The 22286-nt window shown below is 49.9% G+C and overlaps 2 long non-coding RNA genes across 2 annotated transcripts; both read left to right on the top strand.

Moving 5' to 3' along the window:
• The first annotated feature begins 5105 nt into the window (after positions 1 to 5105).
• LOC138920060 (uncharacterized) lies at positions 5106 to 8906 on the top strand. The gene is made up of 2 exons (XR_011430698.1): positions 5106 to 6347; positions 7849 to 8906. It is a non-coding gene; the product is annotated as an uncharacterized lncRNA (long non-coding RNA).
• A 3082-nt stretch (positions 8907 to 11988) lies between these two features.
• On the top strand, positions 11989 to 17622 carry LOC138920110 (uncharacterized). The gene is made up of 2 exons (XR_011430788.1): positions 11989 to 12924; positions 16011 to 17622. It is a non-coding gene; the product is annotated as an uncharacterized lncRNA (long non-coding RNA).
• The last annotated feature ends 4664 nt before the right edge of the window (positions 17623 to 22286 follow it).

The raw sequence follows: 22286 nt of genomic DNA on the forward strand, positions 1-22286 counted from the left end.
GCAGCTTTGTGGCCCACAGGCAGACTGAAGATGCCAGGGAATTCACAGGCCCAGGAGCAGCTCTCAGCCAATGGCTGGGGGACTGGGTGTGAGCACCCCAGCTCTTCGGTCTCAGGGTTGACAAGTGTGTGCCCTCCCCTGACCCCCAGGGCTTCCCCACACAGGCGCCTGCACTTGCTGCCTTCCCTTCTTCGGATCAAGTTCCCAGCCCCTGCCTGGGCTCCTGGCCTCACCTTCCAAAGAAACTTGCCCTTGGATCTTTAATCTAGAGTCGGCTTCTGGAGGGGCTCGCCTAAGATGCCTTTTGAATTTCTTCTCAAGACTAGTCCAAGTTCTGCCTCTCACAGGAGACCTACCCTGGTGACTCAGGTTCAAGTCGCTTTCTCATGTCACTAACGTTCTCTGCATTCATTGACCTGTCACATGCTGAGCAATTTACTGTGTGGGATCCGGTTTAATTGTATGGCATGATTTAGCCCTAAATGGGCCCACAAATGATGCTATTTTCTCCCAAATCTACTAAAGTTTGACCAAAAGTTCCATGCACGGTCCACTGCTTGTCGCAATCCGTGCTCCAGATCTTACAAAAGGCAGCTTAATACGTGGGGATTGTGATTAGAATGTCTTGGCTAGGGAGCTTTCAGGAAGGAAGAGGGCAATAAGACATTGTCTTGAACAACAGAGATTCCCAGGACCTGACAGCTTTTCCCATTGAATCGGTGTGATTTCAGCCTGGACTCTCTCTACGTGCAACCGTTGGTGGATACATTTTGTGTAGGGGTCTCCCTCTGTACTCAGTGGAATGTCATGGGAGAAGTTACATAACCTGATATCAGCGCCATCCCGGCCAAGTGTGGCCCTCCCCCATCCCCTTTTTTATTTTGAATGACGACTTCATGTTCAGAAGGCAAATAGTAAGATTTGCTGTAGGCGGCGAAGCTAAAGAAAGCATGTTGTTTCCTGGACTGAGTGGGAAACCCGCTCTTGCGCCCCTGAGGTGCTCTGGAGCACAGCCCGGCCAATCCTTCACCCCCACCTCAGCCGCGTCCTCATCACAGAAGCAGACAGGGATGGAAACTGATTTTTGCATTGAAGCAAACATTGGCAGTGGTACACGAGGGCGCTGCTCCTGGCGTGGTGTGTCTCTGTCTCTATTTGCTCACGCCCTGTCGTTGCCATGGCCAGGGGTGATTTTTCTGGAGCAGTGTCTGTCGTGAGTTTACTAGAGCCCTCCTCCTGCCTGGAGACTGGCGGGAGGGGCCTTCGGCCTTGCAGGAAAGTATGCGCTGCAAACACGGTTCACCGTCTTTCCCTCTGACTCATACCAGGTCCGCTCCCCGGGAATCACTGAGCGCTCCTGCCTCTTTCAACTGACCACACAGCTCGACTGGATCTGTGCTACCCTGCACCGCTGGGTGCAAAATGTGGACAGATTTGACTTGTTATTCAATCCCTTATAATATTCTGTCAACCAAACTTACGTATTTAGTCATTAATGATGTGGAATAAGGCTGCCCCAGCTAGAGAAGCCCAAGGTGACCTGGCCTACATGCCAAACTATACGACCCAGTGGACTTTATTTTATGGTATGAATTAGGACCGCCCCAGGGAGAGAAGCCCAGGGCATCCTCACCTACATGCCGATCTATATGGCCAGATTCGTATCTAAAGTTATATGACCGCACAATAACCAGACCCCATCTGCACTGAAATCATTTAATGACTTTTTACATCATCTTTTCTTTTCTCCAGTAAAAATAAGTCACGTACCCATGCCTTATAAAATTAGCCCTAACCCTCAACTCGGGGCAGCAGCAGGAGCTCTGACTGCCTGTGGGTCTTGTCCCCACACACTAGCTCTGCCTGCCCATGGGACCTGTCCCCATGCCAGCGGGGGCAGCAGCAGGAGCTCTGACTGCCTGTGGGTCCTGTCCCCACGAACCAGCTCTGCCTGCCCATGGGTCCTGTCCCCATGCCAGCGGGGGCAGCAGCAGCGGCAGCAGCAGGAGCTCTGACTGCCTGTGGGTCTTGTCCCCACACACTAGCTCTGCCTGCCCATGGGACCTGTCCCCATGCCAGCGGGGGCAGCAGCAGGAGCTCTGACTGCCCATGGGTCCTGTCCCCATGCTATTCCACACTATTCTCTAAATAAAAGAGCACTACTGCCAGATCTTGAGAGTCTAAGAAATCTTTCTTTCGACTCCTCGGCTCACCGATCCCCCATCAATTAAGGATTTAAAAAGGTATGTTGATTGGAAAAAATATTGCTGTAAAGGACATTATAGGGACATTTGATGGAATTTAAATATGGGCTATGCGTTAGACAATGGAATTGCATCAATGTAAAATTTTCTGATGTTGATAATAAAACTATAGATATGCAAGGGATTGTCCCTGTTCTTACGAATCACACACCGAAATTAGTGGTAAATTGGAAGACAGTTTCTCCTACTTTCAACCAGTTCAGGAAAACAATCCACATATATATATATGTGGATTTTATATATATATAAAGAGAGAGAGAATGATAAAGCAAATGGAACAATATGTACTTAATTGGTAAATCCAGGTGAAAAGTAAAGAGGAGTTCCTTGTACTATGCTTGCAACTTTTCTTTATGTTTGAGATTATATCAAAGTAAAAAGTTACAAAAACAAAACGTGCCGCTGAGAAAGCAGCTCTAAGTTTCATGTGTAACCAGGCTGGCCTGCTCCAACAAGTGGGGGCAAGTATGGTCTGGCCACTTGTTTTTCAGCCGCTACGTATTCATCGTCCCTGTTTGCCTTAGTGTCTCAAAGGCAGGAAGGCCGGGATGTCTTCCTGGAGCGGCCTTGAGCCCTATGGACGGAGAGGGAGGGTCGGTCTTCACTCCACAGCCAAGTGGGCGAAGACCCACACCTGCTCAGACCACACTGCCATCGCTTCCTCCTGCCACACGGTGTCGCTGTTGAGAACAGAGCTTACCTGTTCAGCTGTGCGGTGCTGGCCCAGCTCTGCCTCCCAGCTGGAACCTGGCCAGCTGCCTTGGACTAGGAGAGACAGCTCACACCTTAACACAGAGGGCTGTAGGGAGGGGGTGGATGACGCCCTTGGGGGATGCCGCAAGGCTTCCTGATGTCGGCTTAGTTTCGGCCTTGACAGGGGGTGCGTCTGGTGAGGAGGAGAGGAACGGGGAAGGACATGCAGATGGATATACCTGCCATGTGCAGAGTGGTGGGAATAGAACAAGTTGGAACATGCGATGGTCGGGAGCAGAGAATTCTTACAGGGAGGACAAAGGGTGGCTTTCGGGGTCTCTGATTTTTGGGGTTCCTGGGGCTGTTGCCTGTTTGTGAGCAGAGCCCATGGTAGGTGCTCAATAAATATGCAGTGAATTCAAGATTTTGCAGTGGTTAAACATTCACTGTGGTATATTGCAAGAAGGGCTGCCATCCTCCACGGCCCTGCACCCATGACCTTTGCAATATGAATTTGTGGCTCCACCTGTTTGCTCTCTCCTGGAATCTGAGATGACCTCGTGACTTGCTATGGTCAACAGCACTGGCAGAAGTGACACTGGACCAGTTGAGACGGAGTCTCAAGAGGCCTTGCGTGCCTTCACCCTCTCTTGGAATGCTGGCCAGCCGCCATGTAGACAAGCTTGTCCTGGCCTGCTGAAGGGTAAGAGACCACTACAGCAGAGATGAGCCATCCCAGCTCCGGCCAGCCAGGCCCCAGCTGGCCCAGCAGCTGATTGCAGACACATGAGCAAGCCTAGCTGGGATCAGAAACATGTCCAGCCGAGCTTGGCCCAGATAGTAGGGAGAACACATCGCTGTTGTTCCAAGCCACTGCGGCAGGATGAATAATATACTACCCTCCTCCTCCGCCAAAACCCGATGGCCTGTCCTAATCCTCAGAACTTGTGAGGATGTGCCTTCTACAGTCAAAGGGACTCTGCAATCCGATCAAGTCAAGGACCTTGAGATGAGGAGACTATCCAGGTGGGCACAATGGAATTACAAAGGTCCTTAGGAGGGGGACACGGGAGGGTCAGACAGAAAGGAAAGAGATGTGAAAACAGAAACAGAGATTGGAGTGATGCAGCCACAAGCCGAGGAATGCTAGAAGCCTCTGGAAGCTGGAGGAGGCAAGGGATAGATTTTTCCCTGGAGCCTCCAGAAGGAACCAGCCCAGCTGACACCTTGATTTTAGCTCTTAAGACTCATTTGCACTTCTGACTTCCAGGATTGTAAGAGAATAACTCCGTAGTGCTGTAGGTCACTAAATTTGTGGTAATTTGTTACAGCGGCAAAAGGGAACTTACGCAGCCACTAAGCTTTGGGGTGGTTTGCTCTGCGGCAGAAGCTGATACGTATACACTCCTATAGCCTTGAGGAAGCTTTAGGACAAGAAAGAGAGAAAAGGGCTGGTGCTGACATGGTGGGGAAGGGTGTGTATTTAGAGGACCGAAGAGGAATATTTTACCAGCCATTTTGATGAAAACGCTTTACAAGACACTTGTTTTTTAAAAAATTTATCTGAATGACTATCTTGAAGTCATTCATTTACTTGTGAGTTTATTAATTAATAAGCATTTACGTACCATGTGTTGGGAGTGAGGCAGTGGATTCTGGGATACATGCAACATTCCCTCTGCCCTCGTGAAGATCGTGATTTCCCCGAGCAGAGAGACTCCTTTCAGAAGCTGTGCTGACTGAGCCACGTGCTGGGCCTTCTCAGGAGAGCGCCTTCACCAGCCCCCTCAGATCCGGCCTCTCCTCTCTGCCCTGGCCTCTGGCTGCACACTTCCGGCCGCCCGGCACACCACCCTCTCTGGCTCTCTGCAGCTGAGGCACTTCTCTCCCTCGTTTCTGTCTGACAAACTATCCAGTCTCGAGGTTTTCAGCCACATCTTCCTCCACGCTGAGGCTTCATCCTTCCTCTTGGGTTGGCTCAAATGGAGAGAACTCCTGGGAAAATGACTTTTTACTTTCAAGGCCAGCCTGCCTCTCTTCCTCAGGAAAGGCCTGGGGGTCTAGTGTTGGGGATGGACCTAGAACCCTTCATATTGTCTGAGGAATTCTCTAGTAGCATTATGAGCAAAGTGCTATGGGAACAAGGGTGTGAAGGTTAATCTTAGGCGTCGGCTTGACTGGGCGATGAGACACCCACTTACCTGGTTAAATGTTATTTCTGCAGGTGTCTGCAAGGACATTTCTGGAGCAGGTCAGCACTTGAACTGGTGAACTGAGTAATGCAGATGGCCCTGCCCAGTGTGGGTGGGCATCATCCAATCTGTTGAGGGCCTTATAGAACAAAAAAGCAGAGAAAGGTTAGATTTGCTCTCTGACTGTCTGACTGAGCGAGGACATCGATCTTCTCCTGTTTTCGGTGCTCCTGGATCTTGGGCCTTCAGACCAGGACTGAATCCTACACCGTTGGCCCTCTGGCTCTTAGGCCTTTGGACCACACCACCGGCATTCCTGGATCACCAGCTTGCATACAGCTGATAACGGACTTCTCTACCTCCATAGTCACATGAACCAGTACCTTGTAATAAATCTCTCTCGACTGATCCATGGATATAGATATAGATCGCTCAATCTGTCTATCCACACGCTATTGGTTCTGTCTCTCTGGAGAGCCCTAAGACAATGGAGAAGGGAGAAACGGCTTCCTCCTTGGAGCTCAGAGAAAGCTTCCTCAGAGAAGGGACATAGAAGTGGGTCTTGTAGGACAAGTGGCTCTCGAACAGGGAAGGGTTTCTGGTCTCCAGATCCAGCAGGAACAAAACACAGAGGCATGAAAGTACACGATGTTGAAGCGTGATTCTAAAATGTTAAAACGCGATTCTCTCACAAATATTTTGGTGTCAAATATTTATTTAGCTCATTAATGAGGGAATCACCAAAATGATAAAGCTGGTTCAAAAGATCTGAAATACTGATAGAGATAGTCTAAAAAGGGATGATGGAACAAGATGGTAAAATTACATACAAAACTGGTTAATGTCCTACAGGACAATAAAGTCCTTATCTTTGGGGTTATCTACTCTGCCAGAAGAAACCGTTTGCAATTTATCAACATTCCCCAAGTTAACACACGACTTTATGGAGTCTTGCCCTCAATCAACAGAAGATGTTAAGCAAATCAGTCATCTAGTGCTATGTGACAAAGCACCCCAAAACTCAGCAGCTAAAACAGCAAACGTGTCTTATCTCATAGGGTTTCTGAGTGCCGGGAATTTGGAGGCAGGTTGTCTCGGCGGCCCTGGCTCACGGTCTCTGATCAGGCTGCAGTCAAGTTGTAAGCCGGAGCAGCAGTCTTTGGAAGATGCCAGAGGATCCGTTTCCAAGCTTGCTCAGGTGGCTGTTGGCAGAAGGTTCCAGTTCCTTGTCATGGGGCCTCTCTGCAGGGCCGTTCACAAGACAGGGCAGCTGGCCTCCCCGGGGGGGAGTGATGAGAGAGAAGGTTGAGGAGGGACAGGGAGTCGGAGAGGAGGGAGGGGGGAGGAGAAGGGAGAGAGGGGGGAGAGAGAGACACCAGACCAAGAGGAATGGAGAGAGAGAGGGAGGGAAGGCAGGACCCAAGATGGAGGCATAGTCTTCTTAGAAACTGATGTCAGAGTGATGCCCCTGCTCGGCTGTGTTCTGTTTTCCAGGAGCGAGGCGGCCAGCACAGTCCACTCGAGGGGAGGGAAATTAAGCTCCACCTTTGGGAGGCAAGGATTATCAAAGAACTTGTGGGCATTTCTTTAAAACCAGCGCACTACCCGCCCCCGCCCCCTGGGATCCGATGCTCCTCAGGCAGGCCTGGTAGACAGTGCCTCAGCATGACATTCAGAAGGGAACATGGTGATCTCTGGACTTGTCTTTGCATCTCCATGTTTTGGATACTTTTTGTAACAGCGGCTTGTTTGGGTGGTCCAGTGGGGCTGGGCTGGAGGACAAAAGAGGAAGGCTAGGCTGGGCCAGGCTCAAACATGCCCTGTTTGGGAGCAGAGACCTGTCCTGTGGCTGCTCACAGTGCAGCTTCGTGACTTGAGCAGGTCCCGCAACCAGCCCATCAGATCAGTCCTTTAGGAGGATGAGCAGACCGGGTGCCACACAAGGGGAGGCAGGGAGGCCAGAGCGAGACTTTGGCACGGAGCTGGAAGGTTCTAACTTGCATGTCATCTCCACATGGGCCCTTTGGCCAAAGTACAGCCTCCACGTGTTTTGAGGCCAGGCAGGGCCAGGTAAGGAACAGACAGGCCAGAGCTCAGGGGAGATGAAGCCTGGTGAGCACAGGCTTTGCCGGGCTGAGGACTGGGTGGGTCTGGACAGCTAGGAGGCTGGTATCACATGTAGCTCTTTGGAACTACCACCCAGTGGAAACATCTGGGCCACTGTAATTCTGGAAAATCTAAAAACTCATCCCCAATATATCAATACATTATTTGTGTACCTATATATATATGTACACACGCATATATTCTATACTCATGACTCTGAAGTAGTATATTATCTGGATAATAGAACATACATTAAAATAAAAAAAATAAAAAAATTAAAAAAAAATAAGAACAGGGTCTAGCCCAGTGGCCTTGTGGTTAAGTTTGGCACACTCTGTTTTGGCAGCCTGGGTCTGGTTCCTGGGTGTGGACATACACCACTCAGTCTGTCAGTGGCTATGCTGTGACAGCCACTCACATACAAAATATAGGAAGATTGGCAGCAGAAGTTAGCTTAGGGTGAAACTTCCTCAGCAAAAAAAAAATAATAATAATAAATAAAAAATAAATAAAACAGATGAAATAAACAATATTTAAGATAACTTTTACCTTTTTCATTATGGACCCAATCTCCTTTGTCTTGACTAAAGCAGCACCGGCAGCATTACTACCGTGACGGAGTGGACTCCACTGGCTTTGTGAATCTGGGACCACACTTTCTGATGCAACAACCTGGGCTTCTCAGTGTGGGGCTCTCTGGGTCTGGTTCTACTGGCTGCTCCGTCTAGGGACACAGGAAACTCCAAAGGGGTCCAGCACACCACCTGATGCCCGGCCACGTTGCTTCAACGCCGTTCACCAAGAACACAAAGGCTTGTGGGGAAATGTGGCTACTAAATGCCATGCATTTTTGATGTCCAACAGTTTTTCTTACAAGGTATTGCATTTTTATACTTTTTAAACAAACAGCTTCAAAATCTACCAAAACACTTTGGACGATTTTTAAATAGGTTGGAAAATTTCATTTGCAAGTTTTTTTCAGGGCACAGATATGAAAGTTTCTATAAGTGGTGTGCTCACGTTATTTCTGGAAACAAAAACAAGGATGGAAAAGTTCCCCATTTCACTCTCCCCATAGGATGAGTTTCTTGAAAAGCAGCTGTTTCTCATGCAGTGTTAAAACATCCCCTCACGTTGAAGACAGCTTTCGCGTGTTTCTGTTTGCAGAAACCCTGTCAGTTGCTTTTGATGACTGGCCTTTGCACACAGAGTTCAGCCAAAGAAGTACCCGCCTTTTTAAAAAGAAACTCGCCCACTTCATCTCCAGAAAGGCTTGTCTGAGCACGTCAGATGCACAGGGACTCACATGGATGATCACTCTTTATATCATGCCAAAGAATTGCAAAGATTCTTCCATGTACGTAAACCCACACACCAGGCGCAGGTAAGCTGCCCAGTACTCAGAAGGAGGGTGCTCGGCCTGCCTCTCCCTGCTGGGGAGTTCCCACCCTTCCCTCAGGAGCACTCTCGGACTTCTGTGACTGCGGTACTCCACGAGGCAGCCAGTCCTTACACTAAGAATTAGGAGATATGCTTTATCACATCCAGGCGAAATAAATATGAAGCATGTCTTGTGCGTCTTGCGCTCTCTTGGGGTCCCACACCTCACTTTGGAGAGCGCTGACACAAGTGAAGTGCTGACAGGAATGAACTTCAGTTCTCCTTATTGCCTGAGCCCACACCTGCACAGGCATCCTCTGAAAACTGACCCAGAAACTCCACAGCACACTGGCTTAGGGCAAGTGTGGCCCCCACTGGTGCCTTCCAGACTCTCCTGTATTGTCTGCTAAGGGTATCCATTGCTGATCACCAGGTACTGTGCTGGGAATTTTAGATGGGTGTTTCTGATCCTCAAATCTTATAAGATAGGCGCATTATTCCCATTTTACAGATGATGAGACTGAGCCTCGCAGGGTTTCGGAGCTCAAGGTAGAGAAAAGCAGAGGCGGAAGGTCAAATACAGGTCCACCTCCGTTTGCCACTCTCTCCACTAGTCCCAGGCCGCCATCCTGCCGCCTCTCGCCTGCCCTGTGCCACTTCTATTTGGCAGTGGGAGGGGGCATCTTGCCAAGGCACCAAAGCACCTTGGCCCTTCCTCACCAGCGTCCATGTAACTGTCATTGGCATAAAGCACAGGCCACTGCTTCATGGAGCTTGTCTCTGGTTGAATCAACCCACGCTTGTCAACCAGGTGCAAGATGATCAGTGCACCCCCGGGAATCTGAAAAGCCCTCTGATCTCATCAGGGTTGCCAATTCCCAAGCCGCCCAAACCCATGGAGCCAAGTTCGTAGTTACTCGCCAACAAGGACTTCCTGTTTTTAAGTTCGGGGAGTTTCTTTAAAAACATAAACAAATGGAAGTTGCTTTGGACCTTGAGTAAATATTCCCTAGGAGCATTTGTGTGAAACGTAAATAAGCAACATATGGGCCCTGTTTCCTTCAAAATACACATATTTCAGAGCCAAGGAGCTTAGGAAAAAAACATCCTGGACTTTTAGTTAAGCGGAAAAATATCTGGAAAAATTACTGGGCCCGATTTTCATATTTTATTTTTTTGAGTGGTTAATTATAGCACCTAAACCCAGTTTCTGAGGCCGGCATTTGTGGATGTCCACATTGAAATCCTCTCTCCCTCCTCTCCTCCTTGCCCGCAGGATTGTTTGCTGCTGGCAAAACTTGGCATTAGTCCTGGAATCCAGGTGTGCTGGGGCCGGTGGAGGGAGAGATCCACCTCCTGAGTGAAGAGAGGGAAGTCCAGAGGGCGTCTCTGGTTCGTTCGTTCGTCTTGGGGAAGCCTCAGCTGAACGGCCACCACGGTTTCTGCTGCACATTAGCTGGTGCAGACAGAAAGGGAAGCGCTCAAAAATATTTGAGAACTTAGGAATTTGCCTCAGGTTCATTTCTTGTTTCTGCAGGCAAAAGAAACCAATTTGAGCCAGTTGAAAGGGAAAAGGGAATTCACTGCAAAGATGCTGGGGTTTCTCAAGGAATTCAAGGAGGAGTTGAGCAGGCAGGTTTGGGGACCTCTCTTCTGGGCAGCTGTCACTGACAAGGCTCGGCTCCCAAGGCGAGGTCATATTCCCAGTTCCAGGGTGCGATGCCTCCTCAGTGCCAAGGTCCCCACTCCTCCTTCCTGCCCCCTCGGCAGGCAGGCCTTTGTGTTCCAGGGTGCGACAGCCCATCCCAGCCCTGGGAAGCAACTTGCCTTCTGCATTGTCAGCCTTAAACCACTGGGCATGTTCACCAAATGTCCCTCACCAGACTCTCATGGCTATATGGTGTCCACAGCTTTATTTATGTGCATCTAAAATATAGGACTCCCTCCCTCCCTTCTTTCTTTGGGGAAATATGCATTTATTTTGATTAACAAAAGCTAATCCAGCAGTAGCTAGTCATTCACTCTATGCCTGGCACTGGTCTAAGGACTTTCCATGTATTATCTCATTTAATTCAGACAAACTGAGGTACTGCTATTGTATTCTGTTATCATCACCACTTACAACAAGGAAAGTGACTCAGTAAGCATTCCGTCCGGAGGAGACTCAGCCAGGCAGTTCAGCTCCACGCCTGCTGCCCACTTGCCTCCTCCCTGCGAGCTTCATGGGGCCAGGGTCATGGCCCAGTCCCCCTGGTCCCCCACACGCCCCGCACAGAGCCTTGGCCAGTGAGAGGCTGCAGCCCATTGTTGAATTGCACAGACTGGCCTGCCTGCTCCCTGGGAGAGCCTGGCAGGGAGGAGAAAAGGCAGAGTCTGGTGAGCACTGAGCTGGTTCAAAACAAAGCCCCCCGTTGGCCGTGTTTCATCAGGTGCTAAGGACGACGGACCCTTTCCAGCAAGCCCTAAGGCACCCTTGCTGCCACGCCCCTTTTTGGCACACTCAGCCTGTGCCTGGAGTATAACCTCCCACCTACTAGAGCTGGGTCTTTGCCTCATCAGGGGCTGAGGGGGTGCCCAGGGCAGGGACCTGCCTGCACAGAGATTGTGCAACCAGGAAATCAGTGTCACGCACGGCCCCCGTGATTTATTAGCTCATCAGGCACGTTGGGCAAGCAGCTCATTTCACCATCTCGCAGTGACCAGGGAGGAGACCACGCAGAGCAGCCACAGGAGGCTGCAGGCTTGGGGTACCGGATCTTTGTGACAAACCAAAATGAGTCCCTGTGTCCCTTTGGGTTCAGAATGTACTAGAGGTTTGTTCTGAGGGGTGACAAGACATATGAGGGCCACTCTAATGATTACATTCTTCCATAATGTGGTCCCTCTTTCAGTTCAAAATGACTGGACTTGCCTACATTTGTGGCTGGGCAGGGAGCAGCAAGGATGGAGAGGAGGAAGGCAGCCAAGCTCTTCCTTCCCTCCTTCCATCTTCCTTCCCTTCCGCTCTTCTTCTTTCCTTCCTTCCCTCCCTCTCTCCTTCCATCCTCCCTTCCCTCCTTCCTTCCTTCCTCTTTCCTTCCTCGAAACAGAATGCTATTCTAAGGGCACTCACACAGCTTGGAGGACCAGACAGCCACTGGGCATGGAGGAGCAGGCAGTTCTCTCCCAGGGCAGCCTCTGCTCCCTTCTCCCCTCTCCTCAACCACACGTGCACCAATTCAAGCTGCTTGGCACCATCAGGGCTGCCCTCACCACCCCCAAGTTTACCTGGAGGCCTTTCAGCTCTGGCATGCCCTCCCTGGCCCAGACTGCCACTTTCCCAGTCTAGGTCAACAGAAGAGGGGTTCCTGATGACTGACACATGGTCTGAGCAAGGCTCAGAAGCCAGAGGCCCTCGCTGATCTAGGACCGGCTGTGCACCCTGTGCTCAGTCCATTGTGGCCAGGGAGGGGTGAGGCCACGTGAACCACTCGGGGGTGTGAAGCCAGGCCCACGCTGGAATTCTCTGTTCCCTCAGCTGTCGAAGTTCACAAGACCCCTCCTTGTCTTGGAGTGAAGATTAAAAAAACAACACTGAACACAGTGCTTGGTCCATAAGGGCAGTAAGATTGAGCTGTGTTAGGTCTGAAGAGGCCACCACAAGAAAATGCAAAGATGTGAGGAGAAGCTCATCAGGGGCAGTGGGCCACCGAGGGGAGCCCGGCCATCTCCTTGGCCAGCTGTGCTGGACGCCTGCTCTTCAAACCCCGCATCATCCCGTGTACCCCGATGCCACCGGCTCTGCTCTCTTATCCCACGTTTGGAGCTTCTGGAGTTTCACTGAAACTCGATCAAAACCAGTCAATTAAAATGATCTCTCTGATCTTCATCTTTTAAAACTAAGAAATTTCACTGGACTCTGCTCCTTTGGCCAAAGCAGAAGCCCGGATGACACCTATTGATGACCAGGAGTTACGAAGCCGCTGGCAGTGGCCATCCTCACCGCACCACGAGGAGTCCCTTTGCTCACCCAAGTCTAGGCGGGGGGCTCGGAGCAGTTTAAGGATGAAGAGGCTTTGACCCAGCTTGTGCGACGTCCACACAGCGAGAGGGTGCAGCTGGGACATCTGGGGACTAGGAGCTGGTCCGCAGTGGGCCTGGGAAGCCTTGAGACCCTGAGCGTGTGGAAGTTCTCCAGGCCAAGACCAGCACCGCAGGTTCGATTGACAGGCTCATACGGGTCATCTTCAGGGCAGCCGAGTGCCAGGTGGAGTCCTGAAGTGCAGAGACGGAGCAACTCAGACAAAAAGGTGTGTCTGCATGTAGTTTACATACAACTAACCCCAAATCAGCTCTCGTGACTTAAAAGATATTCACTGTTTACCCCATAAGAAATTCTGTAAGTGGTCAGCCCAAGGTAAGGTGCGGGTCAAGATCCAGGTCGTCCTCATCCTAGTGGCCCTTTCCTTAACACGCAGGCTCTGTCTTCAGGCTCACACTGCAGGTCTGCAATACGACCAACAACTGCCCCTGCCCAGAGGCCTCATTGCCAATGGCAGGCAGACCGAGAGAGAGCTCTCTGGAAGAAAAAGACCTTCCCAGGAAGTCCCGCAGAACTCCCCCACCTCCTGGACACCCCCAGCTGCAAGGCTGGCTGGGGAGCCACTGCTCGGTATTTTAGCCTGTGGAGTTGCAGGGGAAGTTGAGAACAGAGGCTGCAGGTCAATCAAGAGGGTGTGCCACATAGGGAAAGTGGGCATTCCGCGAGGTTCAGTTTCCGGGAGAGGGGAGTCTGATTTGCGGTAGCAGGAAAAGACACTGGACACACGGGTTGGGGTCAGTGCAGCCGACAGTACCAGTCATCCAAGATGGATGCATGTCTGTCCTTCAGTACAGGCCTGGCATCCGCCCTGGTCTGCCCGTGCCAGTGAGGCATTTCCTGAGCATCAGCTTAGTTCCAGGATGAGCACGGATTGTGTGGGGGTTTCAAAACAAGCGGAGCTCTTGCATCCATGAATCATCAGAGGTCAGGGCTCACCCACACATCTTTGGGGCTTCCTCTAACGTGAGCTTTGGTCTGATGGAGGTCAGTGTTCTGCCCACCAGGAGCACTTAGCAAAGCCCTTCTGACCTGAAACAAGGTGATGCAATTGTTTGAAATCATGAGTCAGGCTTAGTCTTCCTACTTTCTGCCAAAAGAGGGGCCAGTTGTGAGATAAAAGAGTTCTAGATGAATTGGGCCAACTTAAGTCACAGCCAGCCCAGACCAGTAACAGCCCTTATCCTCATCCCCACCCCCACCCCAGGGGAATGCCATGATTGGTCAAAACCTAGGTTCATGAACCAATCATGGCAAGAAGAGGTGGGATGCCCTTGACTGGCCTTGGCTGAGCAGAAGCTGGGGGGTGGAATGGGTGGAGCCCTGAACACATTGGGTTGCATGGAGAGGGAGCAGAAGTGGAACCTGCTGCATCAGTGTCTGCTTCAGTGCCTCATTTTGACCTTTTGCAAAATAACTATGCCAGCAATTAGAGAATGATGGAGATGATGGCCGATCATTCCAAAATGGCTGATCAACTCGCAAACAGCTATCAAGCCTACACTGCTTTCAAGAAAATGCTGCATAGGAAGGTGAAGCAAGGGTCTGAGTCAGGATTCTTGATCTCTAGGAGCTTGCACTGAAGATGAGAATACAGGATACGGCAATGTGGATGTGAGGCATGGGGAATGCGTGCAGAGCAGCCCTATGCAGGCGCCCGCTCAGGGCTCGCCGGGGAGCACCACAGGGTGACTCCAACCCACAGTAGGCGCAGTTTCACTCAATTGAAGAAAACGCTTCATAAGCATTGGCACCATCCATGTGTTTGTTTTTCAATTGTATAAAGCGGAAAATAAAGTGGCATACCTGACATATAAACATGTGGGTTAAATTTGGAAAGTGAAATTGGTCTAGTTGCTGTTGGTAAGTACATAGGAATGTGAGGAAGTTTGTAAATCAGTACTGCAATGCTTAACACGACATTGATTTTCTACAGTTCCAAGTTTGATTTATTAGATTTAAAAGGACTGTTTAAGTGCTGTCAGTTTTCCATCACTGCTGTAACAAATTACCACAAATTTAGTGGTTTAAAACAACAGAAATACGTCCTCTTCCAATTCTGTAGTTTGGGTCTCACTGGGCTAAAACCAAGGTGTTAGCAGGACCACGTGCCCTTCTGCAGGCTCCGGGACAGAATCTGTTTCCTGGCCTTCTCTGCTGCTAGAGCTGCCCACATTCCTTGTTTGGTGGCCCCGTCCTGCCATCTTAAAGCCAGTACATAGTGGCTCTGAGCCTGCTTCCATTGTCCATGTCTTCCTCTGACTCTTCTGCATCCATCTTCCACTTCTAAGGACCCTTGTGATTCTACCGGGCCCACCCGGCTCATACAGGGTACTCTCCCTATTTTACGGTCAGCTGCTTAGCGACCTTAATCTCATTTGCCATCTTCATCCCCTTTTTCCATGTAACCTAACACACAGCTTCTGGGGATTAAGATGTGCACATCATTGGGGGAACCATTATTCTGTCTATCACAGGCACTTAGAAAAACGTGCCTGGGAGATTTATAGTGCTGCTCGGACAGGCACGGGGAGTATATTCCATTTTAAAATACAGTTTAAAAAGTTGAAGAAAAGTAATTAGTTAATGTGGTATTTGTATAATAATGTGTCCCCGCCTGTCAGAGGCTCTTTGCAGTGCAGCACTGCTGCGCCTCCACGCAGAGAGGAAGACGATCTCTCCGCCTCTCTGGATTTGGGCCCGTCTCCTGGCGGGCTCTCACTGAGAGAAGGAGGCTGGAGTCTGGCCCAAGGCACCTGGAAGCACCCATCTCCTCTCTTGGCAGCCTGAGAGCTCCCTCCATGTTGTGAAGAAACGTGGGCCAGCCACCTGGAGAGGCCACGAGGAGGAGAACTGAGGTGCCGGCCATGTGAGAGGGGCCATCGTGGACTGACTGATCCCCATCAAGCCTTCAGTGATGCAGCTGTACATATGAGGCCAGGGGAGACCAGCAATAGAACTTCCCAGATTGCCAACCCACGGAATTCTGGGAAGTAATGACTAGCCACTGAGTTTGGGATAGTTTGCTTTACGGAAATAGGCTATTGAAGCAATTAAGCTTATAAAGAGGGTTGCTTATTGAAGGATTTTAGCAGTTAATCTGGAATTACCCAAACACTAAGCAAAGAGGAAATGTCTACTTGTCTGTACACAAATTTTACCAGAAATACAAATAGAATAATAATTTTTGTCAAACTTGAAGTTCGAGGGGCAAAGTGAGGCTTTTAAAGTTTTGCATCTTAGTAAGTTGTGTATTAATTTTAAATACAATCAGGCATCTTCTCCTTTGACTTGTAGGAGATGCTGATGGAGCACCCCACTCCCAAGCCCCTCACTCCAGATCCACCAGCTGCTGGGAGTGCCAGCGACTAACTGCTCACAGCTGCCCCGCCCATGTATCCCAGAGAATTGCCCTCAGCCCACAGGGGCCCTTTTCCCAGAGACCCCCTGGGTGTGGGGCCAGCCCACAGTCACGCTGGGCTGTACCGATTACAAAAGCCGGTCCGCTGGCCTCCAGGTGGAGCAGACGGTGGTGCTCTTCCCGCTTCAGATCCCCCTGTGGGACAGACCAAAGCTGGACTCCAAGGGAGCCTCCTGTCCACCCAGCATCTCCCTGCCGCTCCTGCCTCCGATTCTGACTGTGTCCCAGGAGCTCCCATGATGGAGCACCTGCGTGAGAACCCTCATCTCAGACTCTGCCTCCGGGAACGCTGGAGTGAGACTCACAGGAAGTGGATGAATGGCCATTGTTCCTAACGCGGACCCAGCTTGCATTTCATTTCTTAAACATATTCCTGGGTCTACTTGTTATATTCCACTAGGATATTTCCATCAGTGATCTTAGGAAATTAGTTTATTGTTTATTATTTATTCCTGTTTTTTCAGGATTTGGTATCTCTTGTACTGAATAAAGACAGACATGAAGCTTTCTCTTTTCATTCACCTAGAACATTTTAAATGGCGCTGGAATTACCTGTTACTTGAATTTGAAGGTTTCATCAAATTTCATAAGACTGATATGGACTTTGGTGGCAGACTTCAGACCTTTAGTGACACCTTCAACTGTTCCATGCTAACTTGTCTGGTTAGATATTCTATTTACTTTTTTTGAGGTCAGAAGTACTTTTTTCTAGATAAGGAAAAGTACAGATCCTGTATATATTTCTATAGTGACATTCACTCTATTTTATTTGCATGGAGTTAAAATGTTCTCTCAAAATTTTTTCTTTTCCTCTGTTTCTGTTGTTAGTTCTTCATTCTCATTTCTAATTTTGGGTTTTTCTCTTCTCCTATTATTCTCCTGCTATGAAAATAGTTTTATTGCTTTTTAATATGTAAAAAGTATAAGCAATATAAAAAGTAAACTAAAAATCACCCAAACCTGATCACTCTGAGATGAAATCGTTAAAAATTAGTGGCCTTGTCTCTTCATAATCTGTTCACGCTGATGTTACACACTCGTACACACACATACTTTCTAATGTTAAACCACCTTTAAATTCCTGGAATATAACAATTTGACATGATCTTTTCCATTTTTATGTGTATTGAGTGAATTCAGTTTGCCAATATTTTGCTTGGAGTTTTTTGCATCTATGTTGATAAGCGATTGGTCTGTTATTACTCTTCTCTTATTGGCCTTGTACAGTTTTGACTTCAAAGCTTTTTGTAAGTGTTTCCTCCTTTTCTGCTATCTAGAACTGTGTGCTGGCCGCTGCAGTAGCCATCAGCCATGTGTGGCCATGATGCACGTGAAGAGGAGCTAGTGAGTCCTGAGACATGGGCAGTACACGCTGGCTTTTAAAGATGACATCAAACATGAGATTACATCTCAATAGTTTCATAATGGACTCAATGTTCAAAGGATAATGTTTTAGACATAGCGGATGAAATAAAATTTGTTATTGAATGAAAATGTATGCATAATCAACTGAAAACAGCTTGTTCTGGGCATTTAGAAAACTTCCCCGGAGCCAAAAAAGGAACGGTGATGGGGAGAAGTAAAAGCAGATGTGGGTGACAGCTGAGGGGCTTCGAGCAAGAAAGCCCAGGGGAGACCCGTGCCGACGGAGCTTCTAGAGCCTCCTGCTCCCTCTGTGAACTGGCTCACGACACCACATGTGGCTGGGCTTTGGGTCTGAACAAGAAGATGAGGTCTCCACCCTCACAGAAAGCTCGCACCGTGGGCCCTATCCTTGGCTTTCAAAGCTGCCAGTGGAGGAGGTTGTAGGTCACTGACCAAAAGGAAGACGGGAGAGGTCAATGCAGTGCATAGCAAACAAGCCCGCTCTCCCTGAGGCTCCGTCCCCGGGGCGTGCACTGCTCTGATTCTGCCGGCTCAGCACAAAAGGGGGCAGGAGAGTGCAGCCAGCAGCCTGCAGTGATTGTATGACTGTGTCAAGCTAATTAGCCATCTTTATTTATTTATTTTTCTGTTTTTTTCTCCCCAAATCCCCCCAGTATATGGTTGTATATTTTAGCTGTGGGTCCTTCTAGTTGTGGCATGTGGGACGCCGCCTCACTGTGGCCTGATGAGCGGTGCCACGTCCATGCCCAGGATCCGAACCGGTGAAACCCTGGGCCGCGGAAGTTGAGCGTGCGAACTTAACCACTTGGCCATGGGGCCAGCCCCTAATTAGTCATCTTGAAACCGGCTCAACACAAGGTTGACGTAAGGGAAGCCATATTGTAGAAAAGAGCCCATGTTGTAACTTTGGATGACCTCTGACTAACTAACCCAACTGGATTTGCACCCTCCAGGAGATCCACCTGCTCTGTAGATTTTGTGACCCCTGCTAGTGCATGTACTTCCCAGCTGCGATAAAATGATAACTTTGTTCTTTTTAGTTCCTTTGGAATGTGATGGCCCCCAAACAGAGAGTCTATGCTCACAGCTGTCATCAATGAAAACTGGAAGATCTGGTGTGGCCACTCCCAGTCTGTAACACCAGAGGGTCAACATTCCCACCCCTTCCCTGTAACCCACTGGCCCGTCTAACTGCCTCAAGTTTCTGTGCCCCCTCAAGATGGTTCTTTTGGACATTAGTCGGCCATCTTCCCTCTTGCTAGCAAGCTGTAATAAAATGTGCTTTCTCTGCCACCATCTTGCCTCTTGATGACTGGCTTCTGTCTTGGGGCAAGCAGATTGTACCCTATGTGCAGTAACAATCTCACACTAAGGAGAACCAGCACAAGGGTGGGGAGAGCAAAAAAAGATTGTTCCTGCAGCTTCTAGAATAAACATATCATTTTATTAGACATTTTACAGATAGCCATTAATTTCTTGCTGTATAACAAAATAGCGCAGGGTTTTCTATTTATCCTGACAGCATGAATTCCAGCCTGATATCATCCTTTCAGTATGAATGTCATCATCCCAGTCTTTATGGACTGTCCGAAGCCAAAACATAAATAAATGAACAAAAGGAGAGATACAGTGAGAACCCAGTTCCTAGGGTGGGTGCGACTTTGATCTCTGCACTTTTTGTGAGATGTCAACAGTGACGATTTTGTCTCCTACAAGCTTAACCATGTTTGTAGCAAAGCTCATGACTTCCTCACTCTAGAGTCACGAGTGCCAGGAATCAATTGCTGGCCCTCATTATGGAAGCTGAGTCCTGAGTAAACTCCTGGGCACATAATGAGGCAAGGAGAGCCAGCATCTGGGCTACCAGCTCAGGGTTGGGTCTCAAGCCACAGAGGTGTCACCAGTCAGTTTAGCACGTTGATCTCTGACAGGCACAAAGAGAGGCTCTTTTGCGGAACTATGTGGAGAAGAACTGAAGGCCCTCTGTCCAAAACTGCCTGCAGAGGAGAGTGTACCAGTGCCCGAAATGCTTCTCAACCAAGACCCCCGAGACCCTGGGAAACTCAAATGTTGTCTGCAAGGAGCAACCCGCCCACCGATGACCACCCATTGACACCTGAGCTTGAATCGGTTTACAACTCTGAGTACAGGAATGGGCCCCAGGACGGCGTGAGTGCCTTAGGTGGGTGGTGGGGTCAAGGAGAGTCTGTGGTGGGTGCAGGGCCCTGGAGGCCTGGCATGGGCGTTGAGTGGGGATATCTCACCACTGCACCCACCCCAGTCCCTTGCCTGGCTCCTGCTCTGCCCCAGGTGGGGAGAGCCCCTCTGAGCCCAGCCTTCATGAGGCTGAGTCCCAGGGCTGTGCCGGCACAGAGGGAGCTGGCGCGGAGGGAAAACAAGGAGGAGGGAAGGAGCTCAGGCAGTGTGCTCCAGGAAGCCTTTCCAAAGATGAGGCTCTCTGAAAGGTGAGAAGGACCATGCCATGTGACAATACCAAGGAGCATCTTTGGGTGGCCAGTGCAAAGCCCAGGGCTCAGACAGCCTTGGTGAGTTCAGTTGGGAGGGACAGGGATCGGATCCCATGGGGCCTTGGAGGCCACTGAGAAGAGTCAGGGTTTTATCATAAATCCAACAGGATGGATGCATTGGAGGGTTCTCAGAGGAGGCATGGCATGGTCTAATTTATGTTCATAAAGATCACTCTGGGAAAGGAGAGAGAGGGAAGAGAAGACCATGCGAGGGAAGCAGAGGAAAGACCACAGGAGGTGGGGGGACAGCCCAGGACATGGGGAGAAGGCAAGGCATCTGAGGCAGGGCAGGGGGATGGGTTCCCTTATGCTGAATCAGCTCTGTCTCCCTGCCTGGCTTCTCATTGTCTCTGACACCAAGAACCCTGCTTCTTCCAGCTCCAAAGCCAGGACCCCATACCTCCCTCCTTCTCCCAGCTCCAACTTGTGGAAACGGGCCCAGCACTTCACCAATTCTTATAATAGTTCCGCCAAACACGAGGAATTTTCATCCATGTGTCATTAATACGCCACTAAGATTGGAAAATGATGAACATCTGGTCCTCTCTCAGGTGAGATGACCATAGCTGGGTCAATTCATTCACTTGTCCAATGTCACACAGCTAGACCATTGTGGAGGGACGATCAAATGCAGGTCCATCTGATTCCTCAAACCTGTCTTCTTCCTGCACATTGGTCTGAGCCTGGTCAGGGAGTCGGGGAGCAGCTTCTGAAAGGGGCTGGGGTAGGCATCTCCCACCCCCGCCTCTTCCAACTCTTCCTGGCCATGTATTCAGGGTAACAATCATCTGGTGCCAAACTGGAAAGTCATTTGTTCTGATATTTTTTAAGAAATGGCTTGCCCAACACATGAGCGGAGATCAGAATTTTAAGCTTGGGGTGCCAGGCCCCAGAGGCCCTCATCCTAACGGGTGTGCTTCGGTCAACGTCCCTTCATGTTTTTTCCTGGAGGGTAGGGCCCAGGAGAGACAGTTACAGAGTTTGATGGCACTATGAGGACCTGACATCATGCACTGAGGGTGGGGACGTGTCGTCATAGAAATGCATTGTTGAGAAGGAGCCGGTGAGCCCATGGCTCTTTGGCAGCTTTCCTAAGACTCTCCCTCAATTTGGAAATGCTTTCTTCATGGGAAAGCCCACCGGCACAGGCCCCGCATGAGCTTCCCCTTGGACAGTGGCCAGCGACTCCAGAGGAGCTATTTCCACCTGTGGGCGGGGCTCGGCCGCCAGGCTTTCCTGGCAGTGTGTGTGTGCATGAGAGCCAGACCTGGGGGTCACAGCCAGGGCTTACCTTGCCAGAGCCACCTGTGATCAAGGGATCCGTTCCCTTGGCGATAGGGTCACTGCCCAGCTGACAGCTGTTTCTTGTTACTTTTTGTGGAAGCATAAATCTGGATGCATGTTTTTTTGAATGAGATTTTCAGTTTGTATCAATGAGACATAGCTTGGCTTATAATTGACTTCGTCTATAGCCATCAGTGGGCTTCACCCCGAGAAAATTGTCTCCCTGAGAATGCAGACTGACAGCCGCGGCCAACACTAATGCGCAGCGACAGCTGCCAGGCGGCTTACCAAGCAGGTTCGTGCTTTCCATGTGTGGTCCTTTCAGACACCCTGTGAGATACATATTGTTGTATGTACGTTGCTCCAAACCATCCATTTATTCAGCAAGTTGAGCACCTGCCAAGTGCCCAGCCTCAGCTCAGGCTGGCCCGGATGTTAAGGAGGATGGCAGGACAGATGGGGACATGGGGGCTTAGAGGGAGCATGTCAACTGCCGAGGTCACTTAGCGAGAATTTTAACCTGAGGCTGCTGGCAGGCCACAGCCCACCCTATGCCCACCTCGGCCTCATCCTAGGCCCCCCGGGAGTGTTTGCAAACTATACACGTGCCTGGGAACCACTCGTCTAGACCCTGACTATGGATGGGCTCATTTTGCTTCTGTTAATTCATAACAGCAAACTTCCCCCCTGTAACAACCTCTAACCCTTGTGGGACAGCCTGGGCCTGAGGCATCAGGGAGATGAGAAATGGTCCGTGGCCCCCCGAGTCCTTTGTGACTCCCACCCCCAGCACTCTTGCAGAGGCTTTGGGTTGGAAGCTTGGAAGATTCTGGATCCTTGGGCCTGAAGGGGCACTTCCTAAGCCAGTAGGCTCTTCTTCATGCCGGAAGGGGGTCCTCCATGGAGCAGCTGGGGCAGCTGGACTTATAAGAGGATTAACCGAATGTGTTTCAG

Source organism: Equus caballus, chromosome 22 (assembly GCF_041296265.1).
Source record: "Equus caballus isolate H_3958 breed thoroughbred chromosome 22, TB-T2T, whole genome shotgun sequence".
Taxonomy (NCBI): Eukaryota; Metazoa; Chordata; class Mammalia; order Perissodactyla; family Equidae; genus Equus; species Equus caballus.